A 26,715-nucleotide genomic window follows, 5' to 3' on the forward strand; every position below is an offset into this window, starting at 1 on the left:
TCTCAGTTTTGTAATACTCTCACAGTTGAGTAATAATCTCTCAGTTTAGTAACACTCTCTCAGTTTTGTAATACTCTCTCAGTTGGGTAATACTCTCTCAGTTTTATAATACTCTCTCAGTTGAGTAATATTCTCTCAGTTTAGAAATACTCTCTCAGTTTAGTAATATTCTCTCAGTTTAGTAATATTCTCTCATTTTAGTAATACTCTCTCGGGTTAGTAATATTCTCTCAGTTTAGTAAAATTCTCTCAGTTTAGTAATACTCTCTCAGTTTAGTAATATTCTCTCAGTTTAGTAATACTCTCTCAGTTTAGTAATATTCTCTCAGTTTAGTAATATTCTCTCAGTTTAGTAATATTCTCTCAGCTCTCTCAGTTTAGTAACCCTCTCTCAGTTTAGTAACACTCTGTCAGTTTAGTAACACTCTCTCAGTTTAGTAATATTCTCTCAGTTTAGTAATAGTCTCTCAGTTTAGTAATACTCTCTCAGTTTAGTAATATTCTCTCAGTTTAGTAATATTCTCTCAGTTTAGTAATACTCTCTCGGGTTAGTAATACTCTCTCAGTTGAGTAATATTCTCTCAGTTTAGTAATAGTCTCTCAGTTGAGTAATATTCTCTCAGTTTAGTAATACTCTCTCGGGTTAGTAATACTCTCTCGGGTTAGTAATATTCTCTCAGTTTAGTAAAATTCTCTCAGTTTAGTAATATTCTCTCAGCTCTCTCAGTTTAGTAACCCTCTCTCAGTTTAGTAACACTCTGTCAGTTTAGTAACACTCTCTCAGTTTAGTAATATTCTCTCAGTTTAGTAATAGTCTCTCAGTTTAGTAATACTCTCTCAGTTTAGTAATATTCTCTCAGTTTAGTAATATTCTCTCAGTTTAGTAATACTCTCTCGGGTTAGTAATACTCTCTCAGTTGAGTAATATTCTCTCAGTTTAGTAATATTCTCTCAGTTGAGTAATATTCTCTCAGTTTAGTAATACTCTCTCGGGTTAGTAATACTCTCTCAGTTGAGTAATATTCTCTCAGTTTAGTAACACTCTCTCAGTTTAGTAATACTCTCTCAGATTGGTAATACTCTCTCAGTTTAGTAATATTCTCTCAGTTTAGTGATACTCTCTCAGTTGAGTTATACTCTCTCAGTCTAGTAACACTCTCTCAGTTTAGTAACACTCTCTCATTTTAGTAATATTCTCTCAGTTTAGTAATACTCTCTCAGTTTAGTAATATTCTCTCAGTTTAGTAATATTCTCTCAGCTCTCTCAGTTTAGTAATATTCTCTCAGTTTAGTAATATTCTCTCAGTTTAGTAATATTCTCTCAGTTTAGTAATACTCTCTCGGGTTAGTAATACTCTCTCAGTTTAGTAAAACTCTCTCAGTTTAGTAATACTCTCTCAGTTGAGTAATATTCTCTCAGTTTAGTAATATTCTCTCAGTTGAGTAATATTCTCTCAGTTTAGTAATACTCTCTCAGATTGGTAATACTCTCTCAGTTTAGTAATATTCTCTCAGTTTAGTAATACTCTCTCGGGTTAGTAATACTCTCTCAGTCTTGTAATACTCTATCAGCTCTCTCAGTTTAGTAATACTCTCTCAGTTTAGTAACACTCTCTCAGTTTAGTAATACTCTCTCAGTCTAGTAACACTCTCTCAGTTTAGTAACACTCTCTCAGTTGAGTAATACTCTCTCAGTTGAGTAATACTCTCTCAGTTTAGTAATACTCTCTCAGTTTAGTAATACTCTCTCAGTTGAGTTATACTCTCTGAGTTTAGTAACACTCTCTCAGTTTAGTAATACTCTCTCAGTTTAGTAATATTCTCTCAGTTTAGTAATATTCTCTCAGCTCTCTCAGTTTAGTAACACTCTCTCAGTTTAGTAATACTCTCTCAGTTTAGTAATACTCTCTCAGTTGAGTTATACTCTCTGAGTTTAGTAACACTCTCTCAGTTTAGTAATACTCTCTCAGTTTAGTAATACTCTCTCAGTTTAGTAATACTCTCTCAGTTGAGTAATATTCTCTCAGTTTAGTAACACTTTCTCAGTTTAGTAATACTCTCTCAGTTGAGTAATACTCTCTCAGTTTAGTAATATTCTCTCAGTGTAGTAATATTCTCTCAGTTTAGTAATATTCTCTCAGTTTAGTAATATTCTCTCAGTTTAGTAATACTCTCTCGGGTTAGTAATATTCTCTCAGTTTAGTAAAATTCTCTCAGTTTAGTAATATTCTCTCAGCTCTCTCAGTTTAGTAATACTCTCTCAGTTTAGTAATATTCTCTCAGTTTAGTAATACTCTCTCAGTTTAGTAATATTCTATCAGTTTAGTAATATTCTCTCAGTTTAGTAATATTCTCTCAGCTCTCTCAGTTTAGTAATATTCTCTCAGTTTAGTAATATTCTCTCAGTTTAATAATACTCTCTCGGGTTAGTAATACTCTCTCAGTTGAGTAATATTCTCTCAGTTTAGTGATACTCTCTCAGTTGAGTTATATTCTCTCAGTTTAGTAATATTCTCTCAGTTGAGTAATATTCTCTCAGTTTAGTAATACTCTCTCGGGTTAGTAATACTCTCTCAGTCGAGTAATATTTTCTCAGTTCAGTAACACTCTCTCAGTTTAGTAATACTCTCTCAGATTGGTAATACTCTCTCAGTTTAGTAATATTCTCTCAGTTTAGTAATACTCTCTCGGGTTAGTAATACTCTCTCAGTTTAGTAAAACTCTCTCAGTTTAGTAATACTCTCTCAGTCTTGTAATACTCTCTCAGCTCTCTCAGTTTAGTAATACTCTCTCAGTTTAGTAACACTCTCTCAGTTTAGTAATACTCTCTCAGTCTAGTAACACTCTCTCAGTTTAGTAACACTCTCTCAGTTTAGTAATACTCTCTCAGTTGAGTAATACTCTCTCAGTTTAGTAATACTCTCTCAGTTTAGTAATACTCTCTCGGGTTAGTAATACTCTCTCAGTTGAGTAATATTCTCTCAGTTTAGTAATATTCTCTCAGTTGAGTAATATTCTCTCAGTTTAGTAATACTCTCTCGGGTTAGTAATACTCTCTCAGTTGAGTAATATTCTCTCAGTTCAGTAACACTCTCTCAGTTTAGTAATACTCTCTCAGATTGGTAATACTCCCTCAGTTTAGTAATATTCTCTCAGTTTAGTGATACTCTCTCAGTTGAGTTATACTCTCTCAGTCTAGTAACACTCTCTCAGTTTAGTAATACTCTCTCAGTTGAGTAATATTCTCTCAGTTTAGTAATATTCTCTCAGTTGAGTAATATTCTCTCAGTTTAGTAATACTCTCTCGGGTTAGTAATACTCTCTCAGTTGAGTAATATTCTCTCAGTTCAGTAACACTCTCTCAGTTTAGTAATACTCTCTCAGATTGGTAATACTCCCTCAGTTTAGTAATATTCTCTCAGTTTAGTGATACTCTCTCAGTTGAGTTATACTCTCTCAGTCTAGTAACACTCTCTCAGTTTAGTAATACTCTCTCAGTTGAGTAATATTCTCTCAGTTTAGTAATATTCTCTCAGTTGAGTAATATTCTCTCAGTTTAGTAATACTCTCTCGGGTTAGTAATACTCTCTCAGTTGAGTAATATTCTCTCAGTTCAGTAACACTCTCTCAGTTTAGTAATACTCTCTCAGATTGGTAAAACTCTCTCAGTTTAGTAATATTCTCTCAGTTTAGTAATACTCTCTCGGGTTAGTAATACTCTCTCAGTTTAGTAAAACTCTCTCAGTTTAGTAATACTCTCTCAGTCTTGTAATACTCTATCAGCTCTCTCAGTTTAGTAATACTCTCTCAGTTTAGTAACACTCTCTCAGTTTAGTAATACTCTCTCAGTCTAGTAACACTCTCTCAGTTTAGTAACACTCTCTCAGTTGAGTAATACTCTCTCAGTTGAGTAATACTCTCTCAGTTTAGTAATACTCTCTCAGTTTAGTAATACTCTCTCAGTTGAGTTATACTCTCTGAGTTTAGTAACACTCTCTCAGTTTAGTAATACTCTCTCAGTTTAGTAATATTCTCTCAGTTTAGTAATATTCTCTCAGCTCTCTCAGTTTAGTAACACTCTCTCAGTTTAGTAATACTCTCTCAGTTTAGTAATACTCTCTCAGTTGAGTTATACTCTCTGAGTTTAGTAACACTCTCTCAGTTTAGTAATACTCTCTCAGTTTAGTAATACTCTCTCAGTTTAGTAATACTCTCTCAGTTGAGTAATATTCTCTCAGTTTAGTAACACTTTCTCAGTTTAGTAATACTCTCTCAGTTGAGTAATACTCTCTCAGTTTAGTAATATTCTCTCAGTGTAGTAATATTCTCTCAGTTTAGTAATATTCTCTCAGTTTAGTAATATTCTCTCAGTTTAGTAATACTCTCTCGGGTTAGTAATATTCTCTCAGTTTAGTAAAATTCTCTCAGTTTAGTAATATTCTCTCAGCTCTCTCAGTTTAGTAATACTCTCTCAGTTTAGTAATATTCTCTCAGTTTAGTAATACTCTCTCAGTTTAGTAATATTCTATCAGTTTAGTAATATTCTCTCAGTTTAGTAATATTCTCTCAGCTCTCTCAGTTTAGTAATATTCTCTCAGTTTAGTAATATTCTCTCAGTTTAATAATACTCTCTCGGGTTAGTAATACTCTCTCAGTTGAGTAATATTCTCTCAGTTTAGTAACACTCTCTCAGTTTAGTAATACTCTCTCAGTTTAGTAATACTCTCTCAGTTGAGTAATACTCTCACAGTTGAGTAATAATCTCTCAGTTTAGTAACACTCTCTCAGTTTTGTAATACTCTCTCAGTTGGGTAATACTCTCTCAGTTTTATAATACTCTCTCAGTTGAGTAATATTCTCTCAGTTTAGAAATACTCTCTCAGTTTAGTAATATTCTCTCAGTTTAGTAATATTCTCTCATTTTAGTAATACTCTCTCGGGTTAGTAATATTCTCTCAGTTTAGTAAAATTCTCTCAGTTTAGTAATACTCTCTCAGTTTAGTAATATTCTCTCAGTTTAGTAATACTCTCTCATTTGGGTAATACTCTCTCAGTTTTATAATACTCTCTCAGTTGAGTAATATTCTCTCAGTTTAGAAATACTCTCTCAGTTTAGTAATATTCTCTCAGTTTAGTAATATTCTCTCAGTTTAGTAATACTCTCTCGGGTTAGTAATACTCTCTCAGTTGAGTAATATTCTCTCAGTTTAGTAAAATTCTCTCAGTTGAGTAATATTCTCTCAGTTTAGTAATACTCTCTCGGGTTAGTAATACTCTCTCGGGTTAGTAATATTCTCTCAGTTTAGTAAAATTCTCTCAGTTTAGTAATATTCTCTCAGCTCTCTCAGTTTAGTAATACTCTCTCAGTTTAGTAATATTCTCTCAGTTTAGTAATACTCTCTCAGTTTAGTAATACTCTCTCAGTTTAGTAATATTCTCTCAGTTTAGTAATATTCTCTCAGCGCTCTCAGTTTAGTAATATTCTCTCAGTTTAGTAATACTCTCTCAGTTTAGTAATATTCTCTCAGTTTAGTAATATTCTCTCAGTTTAGTAATATTCTCTCAGTTTAGTAATATTCTCTCAGTTTAGTAATATTCTCTCATCTCTCTCAGTTTAGTAATATTCTCTCAGTTTAGTAATATTCTCTCAGTTTAGTAATATTCTCTCAGTTAAATAATACTCTCTCGGGTTAGTAATAATCTCTCAGTTGAGTAATATTCTCTCAGTTTAGTGATACTCTCTCAGTTGAGTTATACTCTCTCAGTTTAGTAATACTCTCTCAGTTGAGTAATACTCTCTCAGTTGAGTAACACTCTCTCAGTTTTGTAATACTCTCTCAGTTGGGTAATACTCTCTCAGTTTTATAATACTCTCTCAGTTGAGTAATATTCTCTCAGTTTAGAAATACTCTCTCAGTTTAGTAATATTCTCTCAGTTTAGTAATATTCTCTCATTTTAGTAATACTCTCTCGGGTTAGTAATATTCTCTCAGTTTCAGTTTAGTAATACTCTCTCAGTTTAGTAATATTTTCTCAGTTTAGTAATACTCTCTCAGTTTAGTAATATTCTCTCAGTTTAGTAATATTCTCTCAGTTTAGTAATATTCTCTCAGCTCTCTCAGTTTAGTAATATTCTCTCGGTTTAGTAATATTCTCTCAGTTTAGTAATATTCTCTCAGTTTAATAATACTCTCTCGGGTTAGTAATACTCTCTCAGTTGAGTAATATTCTCTCAGTTTAGTAATACTCTCTCAGTTGAGTAATACTCTCTCAGTTGAGTAATACTCTCTCAGTTTTGTAATACTCTCACAGTTGAGTAATAATCTCTCAGTTTAGTAACACTCTCTCAGTTTTGTAATACTCTCTCAGTTGGGTAATACTCTCTCAGTTTTATAATACTCTCTCAGTTGAGTAATATTCTCTCAGTTTAGAAATACTCTCTCAGTTTAGTAATATTCTCTCAGTTTAGTAATATTCTCTCATTTTAGTAATACTCTCTCGGGTTAGTAATATTCTCTCAGTTTAGTAAAATTCTCTCAGTTTAGTAATACTCTCTCAGTTTAGTAATATTCTCTCAGTTTAGTAATACTCTCTCAGTTTAGTAATATTCTCTCAGTTTAGTAATATTCTCTCAGTTTAGTAATATTCTCTCAGCTCTCTCAGTTTAGTAACCCTCTCTCAGTTTAGTAACACTCTGTCAGTTTAGTAACACTCTCTCAGTTTAGTAATATTCTCTCAGTTTAGTAATAGTCTCTCAGTTTAGTAATACTCTCTCAGTTTAGTAATATTCTCTCAGTTTAGTAATATTCTCTCAGTTTAGTAATACTCTCTCGGGTTAGTAATACTCTCTCAGTTGAGTAATATTCTCTCAGTTTAGTAATAGTCTCTCAGTTGAGTAATATTCTCTCAGTTTAGTAATACTCTCTCGGGTTAGTAATACTCTCTCGGGTTAGTAATATTCTCTCAGTTTAGTAAAATTCTCTCAGTTTAGTAATATTCTCTCAGCTCTCTCAGTTTAGTAACCCTCTCTCAGTTTAGTAACACTCTGTCAGTTTAGTAACACTCTCTCAGTTTAGTAATATTCTCTCAGTTTAGTAATAGTCTCTCAGTTTAGTAATACTCTCTCAGTTTAGTAATATTCTCTCAGTTTAGTAATATTCTCTCAGTTTAGTAATACTCTCTCGGGTTAGTAATACTCTCTCAGTTGAGTAATATTCTCTCAGTTTAGTAATATTCTCTCAGTTGAGTAATATTCTCTCAGTTTAGTAATACTCTCTCGGGTTAGTAATACTCTCTCAGTTGAGTAATATTCTCTCAGTTTAGTAACACTCTCTCAGTTTAGTAATACTCTCTCAGATTGGTAATACTCTCTCAGTTTAGTAATATTCTCTCAGTTTAGTGATACTCTCTCAGTTGAGTTATACTCTCTCAGTCTAGTAACACTCTCTCAGTTTAGTAACACTCTCTCATTTTAGTAATATTCTCTCAGTTTAGTAATACTCTCTCAGTTTAGTAATATTCTCTCAGTTTAGTAATATTCTCTCAGCTCTCTCAGTTTAGTAATATTCTCTCAGTTTAGTAATATTCTCTCAGTTTAGTAATATTCTCTCAGTTTAGTAATACTCTCTCGGGTTAGTAATACTCTCTCAGTTTAGTAAAACTCTCTCAGTTTAGTAATACTCTCTCAGTTGAGTAATATTCTCTCAGTTTAGTAATATTCTCTCAGTTGAGTAATATTCTCTCAGTTTAGTAATACTCTCTCAGATTGGTAATACTCTCTCAGTTTAGTAATATTCTCTCAGTTTAGTAATACTCTCTCGGGTTAGTAATACTCTCTCAGTTTAGTAAAACTCTCTCAGTTTAGTAATACTCTCTCAGTCTTGTAATACTCTCTCAGCTCTCTCAGTTTAGTAATACTCTCTCAGTTTAGTAACACTCTCTCAGTTTAGTAATACTCTCTCAGTCTAGTAACACTCTCTCAGTTTAGTAACACTCTCTCAGTTTAGTAATACTCTCTCAGTTGAGTAATACTCTCTCAGTTTAGTAATACTCTCTCAGTTTAGTAATACTCTCTCGGGTTAGTAATACTCTCTCAGTTGAGTAATATTCTCTCAGTTTAGTAATATTCTCTCAGTTGAGTAATATTCTCTCAGTTTAGTAATACTCTCTCGGGTTAGTAATACTCTCTCAGTTGAGTAATATTCTCTCAGTTTAGTAATACTCTCTCAGTTTAGTAATACTCTCTCAGTTTGGTAATACTCTCTCAGTTTAGTAATACTCTCTCAGTTTAGTGATACTCTCTCAGTTGAGTTATACTCTCTCAGTCTAGTAACACTCTCTCAGTTTAGTAATACTCTCTCAGTTGAGTAATATTCTCTCAGTTTAGTAATATTCTCTCAGTTGAGTAATATTCTCTCAGTTTAGTAATACTCTCTCGGGTTAGTAATACTCTCTCAGTTGAGTAATATTCTCTCAGTTCAGTAACACTCTCTCAGTTTAGTAATACTCTCTCAGATTGGTAAAACTCTCTCAGTTTAGTAATATTCTCTCAGTTTAGTAATACTCTCTCGGGTTAGTAATACTCTCTCAGTTTAGTAAAACTCTCTCAGTTTAGTAATACTCTCTCAGTCTTGTAATACTCTCTCAGCTCTCTCAGTTTAGTAATACTCTCTCAGTTTAGTAACACTCTCTCAGTTTAGTAATACTCTCTCAGTCTAGTAACACTCTCTCAGTTTAGTAACACTCTCTCAGTTGAGTAATACTCTCTCAGTTGAGTAATACTCTCTCAGTTTAGTAATACTCTCTCAGTTTAGTAATACTCTCTCAGTTGAGTTATACTCTCTGAGTTTAGTAACACTCTCTCAGTTTAGTAATACTCTCTCAGTTTAGTAATATTCTCTCAGTTTAGTAATATTCTCTCAGCTCTCTCAGTTTAGTAATACTCTCTCAGTTTAGTAATATTCTCTCAGTTTAGTAATAATCTCTCCGTTGAGTAATATTATCTCAGTTTAGTAACACTCTCTCAGTTTAGTAATACTCTCTCAGTTTAGTAATACTCTCTCAGTTTAGTAATACTCTCTCAGTTGAGTAATATTCTCTCAGTTTAGTAACACTCTCTCAGTTTAGTAATACTCTCTCAGTTGAGTAATACTCTCTCAGTTTAGTAATATTCTCTCAGTGTAGTAATATTCTCTCAGTTTAGTAATATTCTCTCAGTTTAGTAATATTCTCTCAGTTTAGTAATACTCTCTCGGGTTAGTAATATTCTCTCAGTTTAGTAATATTCTCTCAGTTTAGTAATATTCTCTCAGCTCTCTCAGTTTAGTAATACTCTCTCAGTTTAGTAATATTCTCTCAGTTTAGTAATACTCTCTCAGTTTAGTAATATTCTATCAGTTTAGTAATATTCTCTCAGTTTAGTAATATTCTCTCAGCTCTCTCAGTTTAGTAATATTCTCTCAGTTTAGTAATATTCTCTCAGTTTAATAATACTCTCTCGGGTTAGTAATACTCTCTCAGTTGAGTAATATTCTCTCAGTTTAGTGATACTCTCTCAGTTGAGTTATACTCTCTCAGTTTAGTAATACTCTCTCAGTTGAGTAATATTCTCTCAGTTCAGTAACACTCTCTCAGTTTAGTAATACTCTCTCAGATTGGTAATACTCTCTCAGTTTAGTAATATTCTCTCAGTTTAGTGATACTCTCTCAGTTGAGTTATACTCTCTCAGTCTAGTAACACTCTCTCAGTTTAGTAATACTCTCTCAGTTGAGTAATATTCTCTCAGTTTAGTAATATTCTCTCAGTTGAGTAATATTCTCTCAGTTTAGTAATACTCTCTCGGGTTAGTAATACTCTCTCAGTTGAGTAATATTCTCTCAGTTCAGTAACACTCTCTCAGTTTAGTAATACTCTCTCAGATTGGTAAAACTCTCTCAGTTTAGTAATATTCTCTCAGTTTAGTAATACTCTCTCGGGTTAGTAATACTCTCTCAGTTTAGTAAAACTCTCTCAGTTTAGTAATACTCTCTCAGTCTTGTAATACTCTCTCAGCTCTCTCAGTTTAGTAATACTCTCTCAGTTTAGTAACACTCTCTCAGTTTAGTAATACTCTCTCAGTCTAGTAACACTCTCTCAGTTTAGTAACACTCTCTCAGTTGAGTAATACTCTCTCAGTTGAGTAATACTCTCTCAGTTTAGTAATACTCTCTCAGTTTAGTAATACTCTCTCAGTTGAGTTATACTCTCTGAGTTTAGTAACACTCTCTCAGTTTAGTAATACTCTCTCAGTTTAGTAATATTCTCTCAGTTTAGTAATATTCTCTCAGCTCTCTCAGTTTAGTAATACTCTCTCAGTTTAGTAATATTCTCTCAGTTTAGTAATAATCTCTCCGTTGAGTAATATTATCTCAGTTTAGTAACACTCTCTCAGTTTAGTAATATTCTCTCAGTTTAGTAATACTCTCTCAGTTTAGTAATATTCTCTCAGTTGAGTAATATTCTCTCAGTTTAGTAACACTCTCTCAGTTTAGTAATACTCTCTCAGTTTAGTAATATTCTCTCAGTTTAGTAATATTCTCTCAGTGTAGTAATATTCTCTCAGTTTAGTAATATTCTCTCAGTTTAGTAATATTCTCTCAGTTTAGTAATACTCTCTCGGGTTAGTAATATTCTCTCAGTTTAGTAAAATTCTCTCAGTTTAGTAATATTCTCTCAGCTCTCTCAGTTTAGTAATACTCTCTCAGTTTAGTAATATTCTCTCAGTTTAGTAATACTCTCTCAGTTTAGTAATATTCTATCAGTTTAGTAATATTCTCTCAGTTTAGTAATATTCTCTCAGCTCTCTCAGTTTAGTAATATTCTCTCAGTTTAGTAATATTCTCTCAGTTTAATAATACTCTCTCGGGTTAGTAATACTCTCTCAGTTGAGTAATATTCTCTCAGTTTAGTGATACTCTCTCAGTTGAGTTATACTCTCTCAGATTAGTAATACTCTCTCAGTTGAGTAATACTCTCACAGTTGAGTAATAATCTCTCAGTTTAGTAACACTCTCTCAGTTTTGTAATACTCTCTCAGTTGGGTAATACTCTCTCAGTTGTATAATACTCTCTCAGTTGAGTAATATTCTCTCAGTTTAGAAATACTCTCTCAGTTTAGTAATATTCTCTCAGTTTAGTAATATTCTCTCATTTTAGTAATACTCTCTCGGGTTAGTAATATTCTCTCAGTTTAGACATACTCTCTCAGTTTAGTAATATTCTCTCAGTTTAGTAATATTCTCTCAGTTTAGTAATACTCTCTCGGGTTAGTAATACTCTCTCAGTTGAGTATTATTCTCTCAGTTTAGTAAAATTCTCTCAGTTGAGTAATATTCTCTCAGTTTAGTAATACTCTCTCGGGTTAGTAATACTCTCTCGGGTTAGTAATATTCTCTCAGTTTAGTAAAATTCTCTCAGTTTAGTAATATTCTCTCAGCTCTCTCAGTTTAGTAATACTCTCTCAGTTTAGTAATATTCTCTCAGTTTAGTAATACTCTCTCAGTTTAGTAATATTCTCTCAGTTTAGTAATATTCTCTCAGTTTAGTAATATTCTCTCAGCTCTCTCAGTTTAGTAATATTCTCTCAGTTTAGTAATACTCTCTCGGGTTAGTAATACTCTCTCAGTTGAGTAATATTCTCTGTTTAGTAATATTCTCTCAGTTGAGTAATATTCTCTCAGTTTAGTAATACTCTCTCGGGTTAGTAATACTCTCTCAGTTGAGTAATATTCTCTCAGTTTAGTAACACTCTATCAGTTTAGTAATACTCTCTCAGATTGGTAATACTCTCTCAGTTTAGTAATATTCTCTCAGTTTAGTGATACTCTCTCAGTTGAGTTATACTCTCTCAGTCTAGTAACACTCTCTCAGTTTAGTAACACTCTCTCATTTTAGTAATATTCTCTCAGTTTAGTAATACTCTCTCAGTTTAGTAATATTCTCTCAGTTTAGTAATATTCTCTCAGCTCTCTCAGTTTAGTAATATTCTCTCAGTTTAGTAATATTCTCTCAGTTTAGTAATATTTTCTCAGTTTAGTAATACTCTCTCAGGTTAGTAATACTCTCTCAGTTGAGTAATATTATCTCAGTTTAGTAACACTCTCTCAGTTTAGTAATACTCTCTCAGTTTAGTAATACTCTCTCAGTTTAGTAATACTCTCTCAGTTGAGTAATATTCTCTCAGTTTAGTAACACTCTCTCAGTTTAGTAATACTCTCTCAGTTGAGTAATACTCTCTCAGTTTAGTAATACTCTCTCAGTTTAGTAATATTCTCTCAGCTCTCTCAGTTTAGTAATATTCTCTCAGTTTAGTAATATTCTCTCAGTTTAGTAATATTCAGTTTAGTAATATTCTCTCAGTTTAGTAATACTCTCTCGGGTTAGTAATATTCTCTCAGTTTAGTAATACTCTCTCAGTCTAGTAACACTCTCTCAGTTTAGTAATACTCTCTCAGTTGAGTAATACTATCTCAGTCTAGTAATACTCTCTCAGTTTAGTAATATTCTCTCAGTTTAGTAATATTCTCTCAGTTTAGTAATATTCTCTCAGCTCTCTCAGTTTAGTAATATTCTCTCAGTTTAGTAATATTCTCTCAGTTTAGTAATATTCTCTCAGTTAAATAATACTCTCTCGGGTTAGTAATAATCTCTCAGTTGAGTAATATTCTCTCAGTTTAGTGATACTCTCTCAGTTGAGTTATACTCTCTCAGTTTAGTAATACTCTCTCAGTTGAGTAATACTCTCTCAGTTGAGTAATACTCTCTCAGTTTTGTAATACTCTCACAGTTGAGTAATAATCTCTCAGTTTAGTAACACTCTCTCAGTTTTGTAATACTCTCTCAGTTGGGTAATACTCTCTCAGTTTTATAATACTCTCTCAGTTGAGTAATATTCTCTCAGTTTAGAAATACTCTCTCAGTTTAGTAATATTCTCTCAGTTTAGTAATATTCTCTCATTTTAGTAATACTCTCTCGGGTTAGTAATATTCTCTCAGTTTAAATAAAATTCTCTCAGTTTAGTAATACTCTCTCAGTTTAGTAATATTTTCTCAGTTTAGTAATACTCTCTCAGTTTAGTAATATTCTCTCAGTTTAGTAATATTCTCTCAGTTTAGTAATATTCTCTCAGCTCTCTCAGTTTAGTAACCCTCTCTCAGTTTAGTAACACTCTCTCAGTTTAGTAACACTCTCTCAGTTTAGTAATATTCTCTCAGTTTAGTAATATTCTCTCAGTTTAGTAATACTCTCTCAGTTTAGTAATATTCTCTCAGTTTAGTAATATTCTCTCAGTTTAGTAATATTCTCTCAGCTCTCTCAGTTTAGTAATATTCTCTCAGTTTAGTAATATTCTCTCAGTTTAGTAATATTCTCTCAATTTAATAATACTCTCTCGGGTTAGTAATACTCTCTCAGTTGAGTAATATTCTCTCAGTTTAGTAATACTCTCTCAGTTGAGTAATACTCTCTCAGTTTTGTAATACTCTCACAGTTGAGTAATAATCTCTCAGTTTAGTAACACTCTCTCAGTTTTGTAATACTCTCTCAGTTGGGTAATACTCTCTCATTTTTATAATACTCTCTCAGTTGAGTAATATTCTCTCAGTTTAGAAATACTCTCTCAGTTTAGTAATATTCTCTCAGTTTAGTAATATTCTCTCATTTTAGTAATACTCTCTCGGGTTAGTAATATTCTCTCAGTTTAGTAAAATTCTCTCAGTTTAGTAATACTCTCTCAGTTTAGTAATATTCTCTCAGTTTAGTAATACTCTCTCAGTTTAGTAATATTCTCTCAGTTTAGTAATATTCTCTCAGTTTAGTAATATTCTCTCAGCTCTCTCAGTTTAGTAACCCTCTCTCAGTTTAGTAACACTCTGTCAGTTTAGTAACACTCTCTCAGTTTAGTAATATTCTCTCAGTTTAGTAATATTCTCTCAGTTTAGTAATACTCTCTCAGTTTAGTAATATTCTCTCAGTTTAGTAATATTCTCTCAGTTTAGTAATACTCTCTCGGGTTAGTAATACTCTCTCAGTTGAGTAATATTCTCTCAGTTTAGTAATAGTCTCTCAGTTGAGTAATATTCTCTCAGTTTAGTAATACTCTCTCGGGTTAGTAATACTCTCTCGGGTTAGTAATATTCTCTCAGTTTAGTAAAATTCTCTCAGTTTAGTAATATTCTCTCAGCTCTCTCAGTTTAGTAATACTCTCTCAGTTTAGTAATATTCTTTCAGTTTAGTAATACTCTCTCAGTTTAGTAATATTCTCTCAGTTTAGTAATATTCTCTCAGTTTAGTAATATTCTCTCAGCTCTCTCAGTTTTGTAATATTCTCTCAGTTTAGTAATACTCTCTCGGGTTAGTAATACTCTCTCAGTTGAGTAATATTCTCTCAGTTTAGTAATATTCTCTCAGTTGAGTAATATTCTCTCAGTTTAGTAATACTCTCTCGGGTTAGTAATACTCTCTCAGTTGAGTAATATTCTCTCAGTTTAGTAACACTCTCTCAGTTTAGTAATACTCTCTCAGATTGGTAATACTCTCTCAGTTTAGTAATATTCTCTCAGTTTAGTGATACTCTCTCAGTTGAGTTATACTCTCTCAGTCTAGTAACATTCTCTCAGTTTAGTAACACTCTCTCATTTTAGTAATATTCTCTCAGTTTAGTAATACTCTCTCAGTTTAGTAATATTCTCTCAGTTTAGTAATATTCTCTCTCTCTCAGTTTAGTAATATTCTCTCAGTTTAGTAATATTCTCTCAGTTTAGTAATATTCTCTCAGTTTAGTAATACTCTCTCGGGTTAGTAATACTCTCTCAGTTTAGTAAAACTCTCTCAGTTTAGTAATACTCTCTCAGTCTTGTAATACTCTCTCAGCTCTCTCAGTTTAGTAATACTATCTCAGTTTAGTAATACTCTCTCAGTTTAGTAATACTCTCTCAGTCTAGTAACACTCTCTCAGTTTAGTAACACTCTCTCAGTTTAGTAATACTCTCTCAGTTGAGTAATACTCTCTCAGTTGAGTAATATTCTCTCAGTTTAGTAATACTCTCTCAGTTGAGTAATACTCTCTCAGTTGAGTAATACTCTCTCAGTTGTGTAATACTCTCACAGTTGAGTAATAATCTCTCAGTTTAGTAACACTCTCTCAGTTTTGTAATACTCTCTCAGTTGGGTAATACTCTCTCAGTTTTATAATACTCTCTCAGTTGAGTAATATTCTCTCAGTTTAGAAATACTCTCTCAGTTTAGTAATATTCTCTCAGTTTAGTAATATTCTCTCATTTTACTAATACTCTCTCGGGTTAGTAATATTCTCTCAGTTTAGTAAAATTCTCTCAGTTTAGTAATACTCTCTCAGTTTAGTAATATTCTCTCAGTTTAGTAATACTCTCTCAGTTTAGTAATATTCTCTCAGTTTAGTAATATTCTCTCAGTTTAGTAATACTCTCAGCTCTCAGTTTAGTAACCCTCTCTCAGTTTAGTAACACTCTCTCAGTTTAGTAATATTCTCTCAGTTTAGTAATAGTCTCTCAGTTTAGTAATACTCTCTCAGTTTAGTAATATTCTCTCAGTTTAGTAATATTCTCTCAGTTTAGTAATACTCTCTCGGGTTAGTAATACTCTCTCAGTTGAGTAATATTCTCTCAGTTTAGTAATATTCTCTCAGTTGAGTAATATTCTCTCAGTTTAGTAATACTCTCTCGGGTTAGTAATATTCTCTCAGTTTAGTAAAATTCTCTCAGTTTAGTAATATTCTCTCAGCTCTCTCAGTTTAGTAATACTCTCTCAGTTTAGTAATATTCTTTCAGTTTAGTAATACTCTCTCAGTTTAGTAATATTCTCTCAGTTTAGTAATATTCTCTCAGTTTAGTAATATTCTCTCAGCTCTCTCAGTTTAGTAATATAATATTCTCTCAGTTTAGTAATACTCTCTCAGTTTAGTAATATTCTCTCAGTTTAGTCATATTCTCTCAGTTTAGTAATATTCTCTCAGTTTAGTAATACTCTCTCGGGTTAGTAATACTCTCTCAGTTGAGTAATATTCTCTCAGTTTAGTAACACTCTCTCAGTTTAGTAATACTCTCTCAGATTGGTAATACTCTCTCAGTTTAGTAATATTCTCTCAGTTTAGTGATACTCTCTCAGTTGAGTTATACTCTCTCAGTCTAGTAACACTCTCTCAGTTTAGTAACACTCTCTCATTTTAGTAATATTCTCTCAGTTTAGTAATACTCTCTCAGTTTAGTAATATTCTCTCAGTTTAGTAATATTCTCTCAGCTCTCTCAGTTTAGTAATATTCTCTCAGTTTAGTAATATTCTCTCAGTTTAGTAATACTCTCTCGGGTTAGTAATACTCTCTCAGTTTAGTAAAACTCTCTCAGTTTAGTAATACTCTCTCAGTCTTGTAATACTCTCTCAGCTCTCTCAGTTTAGTAATACTCTCTCAGTTTAGTAACACTCTCTCAGTTTAGTAATACTCTCTCAGTTGAGTAATACTCTCTCAGTTTAGTAATACTCTCTCAGTTTAGTAATACTCTCTCAGTTGAGTAATACTCTCTGAGTCTAGTAACACTCTCTCAGTTTAGTAATACTCTCTCAGTTTAGTAATATTCTCTCAGTTTAGTAATATTCTCTCAGCTCTCTCGGTTTAGTAATACTCTCTCAGTTTAGTAATATTCTCTCAGTTTAGTAATAATCTCTCCGTTGAGTAATATTATCTCAGTTTAGTAACACTCTCTCAGTTTAGTAATAGTCTCTCAGTTTAGTAATACTCTCTCAGTTTAGTAATACTCTCTCAGTTTAGTAATATTCTCTCAGTTTAGTAACACTCTCTCAGTTTTGTAATACTCTCTCAGTTGGGTAATACTCTCTCAGTTTTATAATACTCTCTCAGTTGAGTAATATTCTCTCAGTTTAGAAATACTCTCTCAGTTTAGTAATATTCTCTCAGTTTAGTAATATTCTCTCATTTTACTAATACTCTCTCGGGTTAGTAATATTCTCTCAGTTTAGTAAAATTCTCTCAGTTTAGTAATACTCTCTCAGTTTAGTAATATTCTCTCAGTTTAGTAATACTCTCTCAGTTTAGTAATATTCTCTCAGTTTAGTAATATTCTCTCAGTTTAGTAATATTCTCTCAGCTCTCTCAGTTTAGTAACCCTCTCTCAGTTTAGTAACACTCTCTCAGTTTAGTAACACTCTCTCAGTTTAGTAATATTCTCTCAGTTTAGTAATATTCTCTCAGTTTAGTAATACTCTCTCAGTTTAGTAATATTCTCTCAGTTTAGTCATATTCTCTCAGTTTAGTAATACTCTCTCGGGTTAGTAATACTCTCTCAGTTGAGTAATATTCTCTCAGTTTAGTAATATTCTCTCTGTTGAGTAATATTCTCTCAGTTTAGTAATACTCTCTCGGGTTAGTAATACTCACTCGGGTTAGTAATATTCTCTCAGTTTAGTAAAATTCTCTCAGTTTAGTAATATTCTCTCAGCTCTCTCAGTTTAGTAATACTCTCTCAGTTTAGTAATATTCTTTCAGTTTAGTAATACTCTCTCAGTTTAGTAATATTCTCTCAGTTTAGTAATATTCTCTCAGTTTAGTAATATTCTCTCAGCTCTCTCAGTTTAGTAATATTCTCTCAGTTTAGTAATACTCTCTCGGGTTAGTAATACTCTCTCAGTTGAGTAATATTCTCTCAGTTCAGTAATATTCTCTCAGTTGAGTAATATTCTCTCAGTTTAGTAATACTCTCTCGGGTTAGTAATACTCTCTCAGTTGAGTAATATTCTCTCAGTTTAGTAACACTCTCTCAGTTTAGTAATACTCTCTCAGATTGGTAATACTCTCTCAGTTTAGTAATATTCTCTCAGTTTAGTGATACTCTCTCAGTTGAGTTTTATCTCTCAGTCTAGTAACACTCTCTCAGTTTAGTAACACTCTCTCATTTTAGTAATATTCTCTCAGTTTAGTAATACTCTCTCAGTTTAGTAATATTCTCTCAGTTTAGTAATATTCTCTCAGCTCTCTCAGTTTAGTAATATTCTCTCAGTTTAGTAATATTCTCTCAGTTTAGTAATATTCTCTCAGTTTAGTAATACTCTCTCGGGTTAGTAATACTCTCTCAGTTTAGTAAAACTCTCTCAGTTTAGTAATACTCTCTCAGTCTTGTAATACTCTCTCAGCTCTCTCAGTTTAGTAATACTCTCTCAGTTTAGTAACACTCTCTCAGTTTAGTAATACTCTCTCAGTCTAGTAACACTCTCTCAGTTTAGTAACACTCTCTCAGTTTAGTAATACTCTCTCAGTTGAGTAATACTCTCTCAGTTTAGTAATACTCTCTCAGTTTAGTAATACTCTCTCAGTTGAGTAATACTCTCTGAGTCTAGTAACACTCTCTCAGTTTAGTAATACTCTCTCAGTTTAGTAATATTCTCTCAGTTTAGTAATATTCTCTCAGCTCTCTCAGTTTAGTAACACTCTCTCAGTTTAGTAATATTCTCTCAGTTTAGTAATAATCTCTCCGTTGAGTAATATTATCTCAGTTTAGTAATATTCTCTCAGTTTAGTAATACTCTCTCGGGTTAGTAATACTCTCTCAGTTGAGTAATATTCTCTCAGTTTAGTAACACTCTCTCAGTTTAGTAATACTCTCTCAGATTGGTAATACTCTCTCAGTTTAGTAATATTCTCTCAGTTTAGTGATACTCTCTCATTTTAGTAATATTCTCTCAGTTTAGTAATACTCTCTCAGTTTAGTAATATTCTCTCAGTTTAGTAATATTCTCTCAGCTCTCTCAGTTTAGTAATATTCTCTCAGTTTAGTAATATTCTCTCAGTTTAGTAATACTCTCTCGGGTTAGTAATACTCTCTCAGTTTAGTAAAACTCTCTCAGTTTAGTAATACTCTCTCAGTCTTGTAATACTCTCTCAGCTCTCTCAGTTTAGTAATACTCTCTCAGTTTAGTAACACTCTCTCAGTTTAGTAACACTCTCTCAGTTTAGTAATACTCTCTCAGTTGAGTAATACTCTCTCAGTTTAGTAATACTCTCTCAGTTTAGTAATACTCTCTCAGTTGAGTAATACTCTCTGAGTCTAGTAACACTCTCTCAGTTTAGTAATACTCTCTCAGTTTAGTAATATTCTCTCAGTTTAGTAATATTCTCTCAGCTCTCTCAGTTTAGTAACACTCTCTCAGTTTAGTAATATTCTCTCAGTTTAGTAATAATCTCTCCGTTGAGTAATATTATCTCAGTTTAGTAACACTCTCTCAGTTTAGTAATAGTCTCTCAGTTTAGTAATACTCTCTCAGTTTAGTAATACTCTCTCAGTTGAGTAATATTCTCTCAGTTTAGTAACACTCTCTCAGTTTTGTAATACTCTCTCAGTTGGGTAATACTCTCTCAGTTTTATAATACTCTCTCAGTTGAGTAATATTCTCTCAGTTTAGAAATACTCTCTCAGTTTAGTAATATTCTCTCAGTTTAGTAATATTCTCTCATTTTACTAATACTCTCTCGGGTTAGTAATATTCTCTCAGTTTAGTAAAATTCTCTCAGTTTAGTAATACTCTCTCAGTTTAGTAATATTCTCTCAGTTTAGTAATACTCTCTCAGTTTAGTAATATTCTCTCAGTTTAGTAATATTCTCTCAGTTTAGTAATATTCTCTCAGCTCTCTCAGTTTAGTAACCCTCTCTCAGTTTAGTAACACTCTGTCAGTTTAGTAACACTCTCTCAGTTTAGTAATATTCTCTCAGTTTAGTAATAGTCTCTCAGTTTAGTAATACTCTCTCAGTTTAGTAATATTCTCTCAGTTTAGTAATATTCTCTCAGTTTAGTAATACTCTCTCGGGTTAGTAATACTCTCTCAGTTGAGTAATATTCTCTCAGTTTAGTAATATTCTCTCAGTTGAGTAATATTCTCTCAGTTTAGTAATACTCTCTCGGGTTAGTAATACTCTCTCGGGTTAGTAATATTCTCTCAGTTTAGTAAAATTCTCTCAGTTTAGTAATATTCTCTCAGCTCTCTCAGTTTAGTAATATTCTCTCAGTTTAGTAATATTCTCTCAGTTTAGTAATACTCTCTCGGGTTAGTAATACTCTCTCGGGTTAGTAATATTCTCTCAGTTTAGTAAAATTCTCTCAGTTTAGTAATATTCTCTCAGCTCTCTCAGTTTAGTAATACTCTCTCAGTTTAGTAATATTCTTTCAGTTTAGTAATACTCTCTCAGTTTAGTAATATTCTCTCAGTTTAGTAATATTCTCTCAGTTTAGTAATATTCTCTCAGCTCTCTCAGTTTAGTAATATTCTCTCAGTTTAGTAATACTCTCTCGGGTTAGTAATACTCTCTCAGTTGAGTAATATTCTCTCAGTTCAGTAATATTCTCTCAGTTGAGTAATATTCTCTCAGTTTAGTAATACTCTCTCGGGTTAGTAATACTCTCTCAGTTGAGTAATATTCTCTCAGTTTAGTAACACTCTCTCAGTTTAGTAATACTCTCTCAGATTGGTAATACTCTCTCAGTTTAGTAATATTCTCTCAGTTTAGTGATACTCTCTCAGTTGAGTTATACTCTCTCAGTCTAGTAACACTCTCTCAGTTTAGTAACACTCTCTCATTTTAGTAATACTCTCTCAGTCTAGTAACACTCTCTCAGTTTAGTAACACTCTCTCAGTTTAGTAATACTCTCTCAGTTTAGTAATACTCTCTCAGTTTAGTAATATTCTCTCAGTTTAGTAATACTCTCTCGGGTTAGTAATACTCTCTCAGTTTAGTAAAACTCTCTCAGTTTAGTAATACTCTCTCAGTCTTGTAATACTCTCTCAGCTCTCTCATAGTAATACTCTCTCAGTCTAGTAACACTCTCTCAGTTTAGTAACACTCTCTCAGTTTAGTAATACTCTCTCAGTTGAGTAATACTCTCTCAGTTTAGTAATACTCTCTCAGTTTAGTAATACTCTCTCAGTTGAGTAATACTCTCTGAGTCTAGTAACACTCTCTCAGTTTAGTAACACTCTCTCAGTTTAGTAATATTCTCTCAGTTTAGTAATAATCTCTCCGTTGAGTAATGTTATCTCAGTTTAGTAACACTCTCTCAGTTTAGTAATAGTCTCTCAGTTTAGTAATACTCTCTCAGTTTAGTAATACTCTCTCAGTTGAGTAATATTCTCTCAGTTTAGTAACACTCTCTCAGTTTTGTAATACTCTCTCAGTTGGGTAATACTCTCTCAGTTTTATAATACTCTCTCAGTTGAGTAATATTCTCTCAGTTTAGAAATACTCTCTCAGTTTAGTAATATTCTCTCAGTTTAGTAATATTCTCTCATTTTACTAATACTCTCTCGGGTTAGTAATATTCTCTCAGTTTAGTAAAATTCTCTCAGTTTAGTAATACTCTCTCAGTTTAGTAATATTCTCTCAGTTTAGTAATACTCTCTCAGTTTAGTAATATTCTCTCAGTTTAGTAATATTCTCTCAGTTTAGTAATATTCTCTCAGCTCTCTCAGTTTAGTAACCCTCTCTCAGTTTAGTAACACTCTGTCAGTTTAGTAACACTCTCTCAGTTTAGTAATATTCTCTCAGTTTAGTAATAGTCTCTCAGTTTAGTAATACTCTCTCAGTTTAGTAATATTCTCTCAGTTTAGTAATATTCTCTCAGTTTAGTAATACTCTCTCGGGTTAGTAATACTCTCTCAGTTGAGTAATATTCTCTCAGTTTAGTAATATTCTCTCAGTTGAGTAATATTCTCTCAGTTTAGTAATACTCTCTCGGGTTAGTAATACTCTCTCGGGTTAGTAATATTCTCTCAGTTTAGTAATATTCTCTCAGTTTAGTAATATTCTCTCAGTTTAGTAATATTCTCTCAGTTTAGTAATATTCTCTCAGTTTAGTAATACTCTCTCTTAGTAATACTCTCTCGGGTTAGTAATATTCTCTCAGTTTAGTAATATTCTCTCAGTTTAGTAATATTCTCTCAGCTCTCTCAGTTTAGTAATATTCTTTCAGTTTAGTAATACTCTCTCAGTTTAGTAATATTCTCTCAGTTTAGTAATATTCTCTCAGTTTAGTAATATTCTCTCAGCTCTCTCAGTTTAGTAATATTCTCTCAGTTTAGTAATACTCTCTCGGGTTAGTAATACTCTCTCAGTTGAGTAATATTCTCTCAGTTCAGTAATATTCTCTCAGTTGAGTAATATTCTCTCAGTTTAGTAATACTCTCTCGGGTTAGTAATACTCTCTCAGTTGAGTAATATTCTCTCAGTTTAGTAACACTCTCTCAGTTTAGTAATACTCTCTCAGATTGGTAATACTCTCTCAGTTTAGTAATATTCTCTCAGTTTAGTAATACTCTCTCAGTTGAGTTATACTCTCTCAGTCTAGTAACACTCTCTCAGTTTAGTAACACTCTCTCATTTTAGTAATACTCTCTCAGTTTAGTAATACTCTCTCAGTTTAGTAATATTCTCTCAGTTTAGTAATATTCTCTCAGCTCTCTCAGTTTAGTAATATTCTCTCAGTTTAGTAATATTCTCCCAGTTTAGTAATACTCTCTCGGGTTAGTAATACTCTCTCAGTTTAGTAAAACTCTCTCAGTTTAGTAATACTCTCTCAGTCTTGTAATACTCTCTCAGCTCTCTCATTTTAGTAATACTCTCTCAGTCTAGTAACACTCTCTCAGTTTAGTAACACTCTCTCAGTTTAGTAATACTCTCTCAGTTGAGTAATACTCTCTCAGTTTAGTAATACTCTCTCAGTTTAGTAATACTCTCTCAGTTGAGTAATACTCTCTGAGTCTAGTAACACTCTCTCAGTTTAGTAATACTCTCTCAGTTTAGTAATATTCTCTCAGTTTAGTAATATTCTCTCAGCTCTCTCAGTTTAGTAACACTCTCTCAGTTTAGTAATATTCTCTCAGTTTAGTAATAATCTCTCCGTTGAGTAATATTATCTCAGTTTAGTAACACTCTCTCAGTTTAGTAATACTCTCTCAGTTTAGTAATACTCTCTCAGTTTAGTAATACTCTCTCAGTTGAGTAATATTCTCTCAGTTTAGTAACACTCTCTCAGTTTAGTAATACTCTCTCAGTTGGGTAATACTCTCTCAGTTTAGTAATACTCTCTCAGTTTAGAAATACTCTCTCAGTTTAGTAATATTCTCTCAGTTTAGTAATATTCTCTCATTTTACTAATACTCTCTCGGGTTAGTAATATTCTCTCAGTTTAGTAAAATTCTCTCAGTTTAGTAATACTCTCTCAGTTTAGTAATATTCTCTCAGTTTAGTAATACTCTCTCAGTTTAGTAATATTCTCTCAGTTTAGTAATATTCTCTCAGTTTAGTAATACTCTCTCAGTTTAGTAACCCTCTCTCAGTTTAGTAACACTCTCTCAGTTTAGTAATACTCTCTCAGTTTAGTAATATTCTCTCAGTTTAGTAATAGTCTCTCAGTTTAGTAATACTCTCTCAGTTTAGTAATATTCTCTCAGTTTAGTAATATTCTCTCAGTTTAGTAATACTCTCTCGGGTTAGTAATACTCTCTCAGTTTAGTAATATTCTCTCAGTTTAGTAATATTCTCTCAGTTTAGTAATATTCTCTCAGTTTAGTAATACTCTCTCGGGTTAGTAATACTCTCTCGGGTTAGTAATATTCTCTCAGTTTAGTAATATTCTCTCAGTTTAGTAATATTCTCTCAGCTCTCTCAGTTTAGTAAGACTCTCTCAGTTTAGTAATATTCTCTCAGTTTAGTAATACTCTCTCAGTTTAGTAATATTCTCTCAGTTTAGTAATATTCTCTCAGTTTAGTAATACTCTCTCGGGTTAGTAATACTCTCTCAGTTGAGTAATATTCTCTCAGTTCAGTAATATTCTCTCAGTTGAGTAATATTCTCTCAGTTTAGTAATACTCTCTCGGGTTAGTAATACTCTCTCAGTTGAGTAATATTCTCTCAGTTTAGTAACACTCTCTCAGTTTAGTAATACTCTCTCAGATTGGTAATACTCTCTCAGTTTAGTAAAATTCTCTCAGTTTAGTGATACTCTCTCAGTTGAGTTATACTCTCTCAGTCTAGTAACACTCTCTCAGTTTAGTAACACTCTCTCATTTTAGTAATATTCTCTCAGTTTAGTAATATTCTCTCAGTTTAGTAAATATTCTCTCAGTTTAGTAATATTCTCTCAGTTTAGTAATATTCTCTCAGTTTAGTAATACTCTCTCGGGTTAGTAATACTCTCTCAGTTTAGTAAAACTCTCTCAGTTTAGTAATACTCTCTCAGTCTTGTAATACTCTCTCAGCTCTCTCAGTTTAGTAATACTCTCTCAGTTTAGTAACACTCTCTCAGTTTAGTAATACTCTCTCAGTCTAGTAACACTCTCTCAGTTTAGTAACACTCTCTCAGTTTAGTAATACTCTCTCAGTTGAGTAATACTCTCTCAGTTTAGTAATACTCTCTCAGTTTAGTAATACTCTCTCAGTTGAGTAATACTCTCTGAGTCTAGTAACACTCTCTCAGTTTAGTAATACTCTCTCAGTTTAGTAATATTCTCTCAGTTTAGTAATATTCTCTCAGCTCTCTCAGTTTAGTAATACTCTCTCAGTTTAGTAATATTCTCTCAGTTTAGTAATAATCTCTCCGTTGAGTAATATTATCTCAGTTTAGTAACACTCTCTCAGTTTAGTAATACTCTCTCAGTTTAGTAATACTCTCTCAGTTTAGTAATACTCTCTCAGTTGAGTAATATTCTCTCAGTTTAGTAACACTCTCTCAGTTTAGTAATACTCTCTCAGTTTAGTAATACTCTCTCAGTTTAGTAATACTCTCTCAGTTTAGTAATATTCTCTCAGTTTAGTAATATTCTCTCAGTTTAGTAATATTCTCTCAGTTTAGTAATACTCTCTCGGGTTAGTAATATTCTCTCAGTTTAGTAAAATTCTCTCAGTTTAGTAATATTCTCTCAGCTCTCTCAGTTTAGTAATACTCTCTCAGTTTAGTAATATTCTCTCAGTTTAGTAATATTCTCTCAGTTTAGTAATATTCTCTCAGCTCTCTCAGTTTAGTAATATTCTCTCAGTTTAGTAATATTCTCTCAGTTTAGTAATATTCTCTCAGTTTAATAATACTCTCTCGGGTTAGTAATACCCTCTCAGTTGAGTAATATTCTCTCAGTTTAGTGATACTCTCTCAGTTGAGTTATACTCTCTCAGTTTAGTAATATTCTCTCAGTTTAGTAATATTCTCTCAGTTTAGTAATATTCTCTCAGTTTAGTAATACTCTCTCAGTTTAGTAATATTCTCTCAGCTCTCTCAGTTTAGTAATATTCTCTCAGTTTAGTAATATTCTCTCAGTTTAGTAATATTCTCTCAGTTTAGTAATACTCTCTCGGGTTAGTAATACTCTCTCAGTTTAGTAAAACTCTCTCAGTTTAGTAATACTCTCTCAGTCTTGTAATACTCTCTCAGCTCTCTCAGTTTAGTAATACTCTCTCAGTTTAGTAACACTCTCTCAGTTTAGTAATACTCTCTCAGTCTAGTAACACTCTCTCAGTTTAGTAACAGTCTCTCAGTTTAGTAATACTCTCTCAGTTGAGTAATACTCTCTCAGTTTAGTAATACTCTCTCAGTTTAGTAATACTCTCTCAGTTGAGTAATACTCTCTGAGTCTAGTAACACTCTCTCAGTTTAGTAATACTCTCTAAGTTTAGTAATATTCTCTCAGTTTAGTAATATTCTCTCAGCTCTCTCAGTTTAGTAACACTCTCTCAGTTTAGTAATATTCTCTCAGTTTAGTAATAATCTCTCCGTTGAGTAATATTATCTCAGTTTAGTAACACTCTCTCAGTTTAGTAATAGTCTCTCAGTTTAGTAATACTCTCTCAGTTTAGTAATACTCTCTCAGTTGAGTAATATTCTCTCAGTTTAGTAACACTCTCTCAGTTTAGTAATACTCTCTCAGTTGAGTAATACTCTCTCAGTTTAGTAATACTCTCTCAGTTTAGTAATATTCTCTCAGTTTAGTAATATTCTCTCAGTTTAGTAATATTCTCTCAGTTTAGTAATATTCTCTCAGTTTAGTAATACTCTCTCGGGTTAGTAATATTCTCTCAGTTTAGTAAAATTCTCTCAGTTTAGTAATATTCTCTCAGCTCTCTCAGTTTAGTAATACTCTCTCAGTTTAGTAATATTCTCTCAGTTTAGTAATACTCTCTCAGTTTAGTAATATTCTCTCAGTTTAGTAATATTCTCTCAGTTTAGTAATATTCTCTCAGCTCTCTCAGTTTAGTAATATTCTCTCAGTTTAGTAATATTCTCTCAGTTTAGTAATATTCTCTCAGTTTAATAATACTCTCTCGGGTTAGTAATACTCTCTCAGTTGAGTAATATTCTCTCAGTTTAGTGATACTCTCTCAGTTGAGTTATACTCTCTCAGTTTAGTAATACTCTCTCAGTTGAGTAATACTCTCTCAGTTGAGTAATACTCTCTCAGTTTTGTAATACTCTCACAGTTGAGTAATAATCTCTCAGTTTAGTAACACTCTCTCAGTTTTGTAATACTCTCTCAGTTGGGTAATACTCTCTCAGTTTTATAATACTCTCTCAGTTGAGTAATATTCTCTCAGTTTAGTAATATTCTCTCAGTTTAATAATACTCTCTCGGGTTAGTAATACTCTCTCAGTT

Source organism: Salvelinus alpinus, chromosome 26 (genome assembly GCF_045679555.1).
Source record: "Salvelinus alpinus chromosome 26, SLU_Salpinus.1, whole genome shotgun sequence".
Lineage (NCBI taxonomy): Eukaryota > Metazoa > Chordata > Actinopteri > Salmoniformes > Salmonidae > Salvelinus > Salvelinus alpinus.